Source organism: Lissotriton helveticus, chromosome 8 (genome assembly GCF_964261635.1).
Source record: "Lissotriton helveticus chromosome 8, aLisHel1.1, whole genome shotgun sequence".
NCBI lineage: Eukaryota > Metazoa > Chordata > Amphibia > Caudata > Salamandridae > Lissotriton > Lissotriton helveticus.
In genome coordinates this window covers 1,539,342,969-1,539,348,404 of record NC_136069.1, presented here as the reverse complement: position 1 = coordinate 1,539,348,404, position 5,436 = coordinate 1,539,342,969, and positions in this window count along the sequence as shown.

The following is a 5,436-nucleotide window of genomic DNA, read 5'->3' as shown; positions in this document are numbered from 1 at the left end:
CGTATTCAGATATTATATGCACTGTCAATTTTTAGCTGAGATTCTGAAGGAACGCAGAGACAAAATGGACTTAAAGTTTTGTCATAAGTGGGATTCGAACCCACGCCTCCAGCCTTAACACAGCACCTTAGACCACTCGGCCATGCTGACCAAATGTTGCTCGTCCATCTACATAGTGAGAAAGATAGTGTGAACAAAAAACAACACACATCTTAGGCCAGGTGCCCAAACCTGTCCTGGCGGGCCGTATCCATGCCAGATTTTTGGGATATCCCCATCTGGTGATCACGGTTCGATCCCCGGCGCCGGCGGCAGATCAGAGTGCCCAGGACGGGGTCCATGTGACCCGGGCAGTCCTATCCCCTGGGTGTACGTGGTTGTCCGACATGTCGGTCGTATTTGCTTTTACGTACCGGATCGGAATCGGCCCCCATAAAATCGTACGTAAAGTATATAGCAAATCAACCTGAAATCTGCTGGGTCAGAAAGGGCTCGATTCCGATCCGTGTCGGAAGGTTAGGAGTCCGTACGAATTTGTCGGGACGGCATTGCAGAGTGCCCGGGATGGGCTCCATGGCTCTTGGGCAGTCGTCCCCCGGGCGTCCGGGGCTCCATCCAGGCCGACGGCATGGCAGAGTGCCCGGGACGGGCTCCATGCGTCCCGGGCATTTGTCCCCCGGGCGTCCGGGGCTCCATCCAGGCCGGCGGCAAGGCAGTGTGCCCGGGTCGGGCTCCATGCGTCCCGGGCATTCGTCCCCCGGGCGCCTGAAACTGCTGGGTCAGAGAGGGCTCGATTCCGATCCGTGTCGTAAGGTTAGGAGTCCGTACGAATTTGTCGGGACGGCATGGCAGAGTGCCCGGGACGGGCTCCATGCGTCCCGGGCATTCGTCCCCCGGGCGTCCGGGGCTACATCCAGGCTGACGGTATGGCAGAGTGCCCGGGTCGGGCTCCATGGTTTTCACGGTGGTCCTCCCCTGGGTGTCAGGGGGCTCCTGGCCGACGGCATGGAAAAGTACCCAGGACGGGCTCCATGCGTCCCGGGCATTTGTCCCCCGGGCGTCCGGGGCTCCATCCAGGCCGACGGCATGGCAGAGTGCCCGGGTCGGGCTCCATGGTTTCCAGGGTGGTCCTCCCCAGGGTGTCGGGGCGCTCCATGCCGAAGGCATGGAAAAGTGCCCAGGACGGGCTCCATGCGTCCCGGGCATTTGTCCCCCGGGCGTCCGGGGCTCCATCCAGGCCGACGGCATGGCAGAGTGCCCGGGTCGGGCTCCATGGCTTTCACGGTGGTCCTCCCCTGGGTGTCTGGGGGCTCCAGGCCGAAGGCATGGAAAAGTGCCCAGGACGGGCTCCATGCATCCCGGGCACGGGCACGGGGACGGGGACAGGGTCGGGAGAGTCCAGGCGGCTTCACTTCCGTGTCCAGCCATCTGATCGCCCATGGGGACCAGATGGGCTATGCCTGGGCAACACCTCCCTAGGCCACCCGGGGCTTCCTTCCTCCAGGCCAACTGCATGTCAAATTGCCCAGGACGGGCTCCATGGCTCCTGGGCAGTCGTCCCCCGGGCGTCCGGGGCTACATCCAGGCTGACGGCATTGAAAAGTGCCCAGGACGGGCTCCATGCGTCCCGGGCATTCGTCCCCTGGGCGTCCGGGGCTCCATCTAGGCTGACGGTATGGCAGAGTGCCCGGGTCGGGCTCCATGGTTTTCACGGTGGTCCTCCCCTGGGTGTCTGGGGGCTCCAGGCCGAAGGCATGGAAAAGTGCCCAGGACGGGCTCCATGCGTCCCGGGCATTCGTCCCCCGGGCGTCCGGGGCACCCATCTCCATGAGGCCAACGGCATTGGCAAAGTACCCAGGACGGGCTCCATGGGTCCCGGGCAGACCTCCCCCCGGGCGTCCGGGGCTCCCACCTCCAGGCCGACGGAATGTCAAAGTACCCAGGACGGGCTCCATGGGTCCCGGGCAGCTTCCCCCGGGGCGTCCGGGGCACCCACCTCCAGGCCGACGGCATGTCAAAGTACCCAGGACGGGCTCCACGGGTCCCGGGCATTCCTCCCCCAGGTCGTCCGGGCCCTAGAGCTCCGGTGGTCCAACCTGCGCCTGAGGCCCAGCCGGGGTCCAAGAGCCCTGCCTTGCGTGGGCAGGCAGTCAGGAACCCTACCGCGAAGGCTTGGGATGGATGGGGAGCTGGGAGTCCTTTCGATCCCGGCCCTCTGGTCGCCCGCGATGCTTTCCAATGGGGCGACCAGATGGCCGGGCTTCCCTGGAAGTCCCGATGAGGTGCCATTCGGCTCCTGGATCCCAGCTAGGGCTCCATGAGGTCGGGTTCTTTTACGCCTTGGGTCCCCTCTGTCACCTCGCGTGCACGGATTGCAAGAAAGGGGGGTAATTTCCCTCCGGATTACTAGGGGCAGGGTATGCCCGGACACCCCTCCAGGGTTGGTGGTTCTCTGCCATGGGGACCAGATGGGATATGCCTGGGCAACACCTCCCTAGGCCACCCGGAGCTTCCTTCCTCCAGGCCAACTGCATGTCAAATTGCCCAGGACGGGCTCCATGGCTCTTGGGCAGTCGTCCCCCGGGCGTCCGGTGCTCCATCCAGGCCGACGGCATGGCAGAGTGCCCGGGACAGGCTCCATGCGTCCCGGGCCTTCGCCCCCCCGGGCGTCCGGGGCTCCATCCAGGCTGACGGCATGGCAGAGTGCCCAGGACGGGCTCCACGGGCCCCGGTCATCCGGGGCACCCTTCCCCGGGCCAGCGGCATGTCAGAGTGCCCAGGACCAGTTCCACGGGTCCCGGGCAGTCCTCCCCCGGGCGTCCGGGGCTCCCTTCCCCGGGCCAAAGCATTTCAGAGTGCCCAGGACGGGCTCCACGGGTTCCGGGCGTCCAGGTCTCCCTTCCCCGGGCCAACGGCTTGTCAGAGTGCCCAGGACGGGCTCCACGGGCCCCGGGCGTCCGGGGCACCCTTCCCCGGGCCAGCGGCATGTCAGAGTGCCCAGGACGAGTTCCACGGGTCCCGGGCAGTCCTCCCCCCCGGGTGTCCGGGGCTCCCTTCCCCGGGCCAAAGCATTTCAGAGTGCCCAGGACGGGCTCCACGGGTCCCGGACGTCCGGGGCTGCCTTCCCCGGGCCAACGGCATACAGGAGTGCCCAGGACGGGCTCCACGGGTCCCGGACGTCCGGGGCTCCCTTCCCCGGGCCAACGGCATACAGGAGTGCCCAGGACGGGCTCCACAGGTCCCGGTCGTCTGGGGCTCCCTTCCCCGGGCCAACGGCTTGTCAGAGTGCCAAGGACGGGCTCCACGGGTCCCGGTCGTCTGGGGTCCCTCCCCCGGGCCAACAGCAGGTCAGAGTGCCCAGGACGGGCTCCACGGGTCCCGGGCAGCCCACCCCCCGGGCGTTCGGGGCACCCATCTCCAGGAGGCCAACGGCGTTGCAAAGTACCCGGGAAGGGCTCCACGGGTACCGGGCAGTCCTCCCCCGGGCGTCCGGGGCTCCCTTCTCCAGGCCAACGGCATGGTTCAATGCCCAGGACGGGCTCCATGTGTCCCAGACAGACCTCCCCCGGGCGTCCGGGGCACCCATCTCCAGGCCAACGGCATGGCTCAATGCCCAGGACGGGCTCCATGGGTCCGGGGAGGCGTCCCATGCGCCTCCGGGCTTGGGAGCCCCGGCTGGGTCCAGGGGCCCGGGCGGGCCCCGGGTCGGGTGCTCCGGCCCTGGTCCCTGTCTCCCAGCCTACCGCACTGCCAAGGGCCTAGGAATGGGTTCCGTTGTTCCCGGGGAGCCTCCCCTTGCTTGGCTGGGTTCAGGAGCAGTGGCTAGGGCCCCTGAGGGCCCGGGGAGGGCGGCCTCCCCACCCCGGGCTCTGTCCTTGGTCCTGCTGCGTGGCAGGGTGCCCGGGACGGGGTCCGGAGGGACCGGGGAGGCGTCCCATGCACCTCCGGGCTTGGGAGCCCCGGCTCGGTCCAGGGGCCCGGGCGGGCCCCGGGTCGGGTGCTCCGGCCCTGGTCCCTGTCTCCCAGCCTACCGCACTGCCAAGGGCCTAGGAATGGGTTCCGTTGTTCCCGGGGAGCCTCCCCTTGCTTGGCTGGGTTCAGGAGCAGTGGCTAGGGCCCCTGAGGGCCCGGGGAGGGCGGCCTCCCCACCCCGGGCTCTGTCCTTGGTCCTGCTGCATGGCAGGGTGCCCGGGACGGGGTCCGGAGGGACCGGGGAGGCGTCCCATGCACCTCCGGGCTTGGGAGCCCCGGCTGGGTCCAGGGGCCCGGCCGGGCCCCGGGTCGGGTGCTCCGGCCCAGGGCCCTGTCTCCCAGCCTGCTGCACTGCCAATGGCCCGGGAAGGGGTTCCGATGTGCCCGGGGAGCCTCCCCTTGCTTGGCTGGGTTCAGGAGCAGTGGCTAGGGCCCCTGAGGGCCCGGGGAGGGCGGCCTCCCCACCCCGGGCTCTGTCCTTGGTCCTGCTGCGTGGCAGGGTGCCCGGGACGGGGTCCGGAGGGACCGGGGAGGCGTCCCATGCACCTCCGGGCTTGGGAGCCCCGGCTGCGTCCAGGGGCCCGGCCGGGCCCCGGGTCGGGTGCTCCGGCCCTGGGCCCTGTCTCCCAGCCTGCCGCACTGCCAAGGGCCCGGGAAGGGGTTCCGATGTGCCCGGGGAGCCTCCCCTTGCTTGGCTGGGTTCAGGAGCAGTGGCTAGGGCCCCTGAGGGCCCGGGGAGGGCGGCCTCCCCACCCCGGGCTCTGTCCTTGGTCCTGCTGCGTGGCAGGGTGCCCGGGACGGGGTCTGGAGGGACCGGGGAGGCGTCCCATGCGCCTCCGGGCTTGGGAGCCCCGGCTGGGTCCAGGGGCCCGGGCGGGCCCCGGGTCGGGTGCTCCGGCCCTGGGCCCTGTCTCCCAGCCTGCCGCACGGCCAAGGGCCCGGGAAGGGGTTCCGATGTGCCCGGGGAGCCTCCCCTTGCTTGGCTGGGTTCAGGAGCAGTGGCTAGGGCCCCTGAGGGCCCGGGGAGGGCGGCCTCCCCACCCCGGGCTCTGTCCTTGGTCCTGCTGCGTGGCAGGGTGCCCGGGACGGGGTCCGGAGGGACCGGGAGGCGTCCCATGCGCCTCCGGGCTTGGGAGCCCCGGCTGGGTCCAGGGGCCCGGGCGGGCCCCGGGTCGGGTGCTCAGGCCCTGGGCCCTGTCTCCCAGCCTGCCGCACTGCCAAGGGCCCGGAAAGGGGTTCCGATGTGCCCGGGGAGCCTCCCCTTGCTTGTCTGTGTTCAGGAGCTCCATCCGGGGCCCCTGAGGGCCCCGGGGAGGGTGGCCTCCCCACCCCGGGCTCCGTCCTGGGTCCTGCCGCGGGGCAGGGTGCCCGGGACGGGGTCCGGCGGGCCCGGGGAGGCTTCCCCTGTGCCTCCGGGCCTGGGAGCCCCGGCTGGGTCCAGGGGCCCGGTCGGGGCCCCGGGTC